Below are 2,086 nucleotides of genomic sequence, written 5' to 3'. Positions count from 1 at the left end.
CTCTCTCTGCCTCTCTCCCACTCTCTCTCAAAATAAACTTAAAAAAAATTTAAAAATGTATTTAAGGGGCACCTACCTGGGTGGCTCAGTCGGTTGAGCTTCTGGCTTCGGCTCAGGTCGTGATCTCGCAGTTCGTGAGTTCGAGTCCTGCGTTGGGTTTTTTGCTGACAGTTTGGAGCCTGGAGCCTGCTTCAGATTCTGTGTCTTCCTCCCTTTCTCTCTCTCTCTCTCTTTCTCTCTTTATCCCTCCCTGTTCGCTCGCTCTCATTCTCTCAAAAAATAAACATTAAAAAAATTAAAAAAAATTTTTAAATTATGTTAAAATTATTGTTTCCTGATATTTTGTTACTCTTGCTTTCCTCTTTGCTGTTGTGTTTTTTGATCTTCTTTCATTCTGGAAAACCTCTTCCAATGTCTGGTGATCCTGGGGTGTTTATTCACCTTTAAGAATAAAGTTCTAAAAATGGAGGTCTGAGTGTTTGGGGGGCTTGTTTACTTGTGGCTTCAGTGGAGGGTAAAGACTGACTTTTTGTTGGCTCTCTTCCAGACGTTACCATCTCCTGGTTTGGCTTCCTCAGAGAAGCTTCCTCCCCTTTCTTGCCTTGTTGGTGTTAAGCTGGATTCTGGAGCTAGGTTAAAGGGCAGGAGGAAGGGGTGGGTCTTCCCATGGTTCAGTACATAGCCTTTACCTAGTCTCCCTGCTTTGTCCCAATTTCCCCAAGTGTGGTACACTTCTGGTAGAGTTTTACAGAGCTGGCCCTCTGGTCTCTGTGGCTATCAGTGAGGAGTTCTTGCCTGACTGTGTAGGAGGGGCCTGGAGATCCAAGTCCAAAGCTCTCTCTACATGGATTCTTACACCCACACCCCTTTTTTATTTTATTTATTTATTATTATTATTATTATTTTAAATTTTAATGTTTTATTTATTTCTAGGAGAGAGAGAGAGACAGCGTGAGCAGGGGAGGGTCAGAGAGAGAGACACACACAGACTCTGAAACAGGCTCCAGGCTCTGAGCTGGCAGTTAGCACAGAGCCCGACGCTGGGCTCGAAGCCACGAACCGTGAGATCAAGACCTGAGCCGAAGTCAGAGGCCTAACCGACTGAGCCGCCCAGGCGTGGGCTCTTTTCTTTAGGAACTTCATGCTAGGCATTTCATTGTATTTACCACGTTTAATGCAAGCATTTACCTTACAGTAAGTAGGTGGTTTGATTTCATGTTAACGGTGCTTCCTCAGCAGATCACGGTCCTCCCATTTACTGTTCTGTTGTAATTTAACTTCTACTATTTTCACTTACTTAAAAAAAATCTCTTAAGAGGTTTTGGATTTTGGGGCATCTGGCCGGCTGAGTTGGAAGAACATGTGACTCTTGATCTTGGGTTGTGAATTTGAGCTCCATGTTGGGTGTAGGATTACTTACATAAAGAAAACTTTTAAAAGAACGTTCAAAAAATTATTTTAGAGAGAGAGAGAGAGACAGACAGAGTGCAAGTCGGGGAGGGGTAGAGAGGAAGAGGGAGACACAGAATCCGAAGCAGGCTCCAGGCTGAGCTAAAGTCGGGACACTCAACTGAGCTCCCCAGGTGCTCTAATAAATAAAACTGAAAAAAAAAACAAACAAAGAACAAAAAACCCCCAACAAACAGTGGGTACCTGGGTGGCTCAGTTGGTTAAGCTTCTTGATTTTGGCTCAGGTGTTGATCTCATGGTTCGTGAGTTTGAGCCCCACATCAGGCACTGCACTGACAGCACAGAGCCTGCTTGGGATCCTCTCTTTGCTCCTCTCCTGCTCATGCGCATTCTCTCTCTCTAAAGAAATAAACCTAAAAAACCCACCAAAAACCAAGTGTTGGGATTTTGAAAACTGTGAAGGTGGCATTTCCTTTTTTTTTTAATGTTTTATTTATTTTTGAGAGAGAAGGAGAGACAGCATGAACAGGGGAGGGGCAGAGAGAGAGGGAGACACAGAATCCGAAGCAGGCTTCAGGCTCTGAGCTGGCAGTCAGCATAGAGCCCGACGCAGGGCTCGAACCCACGAACCACGAGATCATGACCTGAGCCGAAGTCGGACGCTTAACTGACTGAG

The sequence above is a fragment of the Crocuta crocuta genome, unplaced genomic scaffold (genome assembly GCF_008692635.1).
Source record: "Crocuta crocuta isolate KB4526 unplaced genomic scaffold, BGI_CrCroc_1.0 scaffold1013, whole genome shotgun sequence".
NCBI classification, from domain to species: domain Eukaryota; kingdom Metazoa; phylum Chordata; class Mammalia; order Carnivora; family Hyaenidae; genus Crocuta; species Crocuta crocuta.
Note: the sequence above shows the minus strand (reverse complement) of the source record.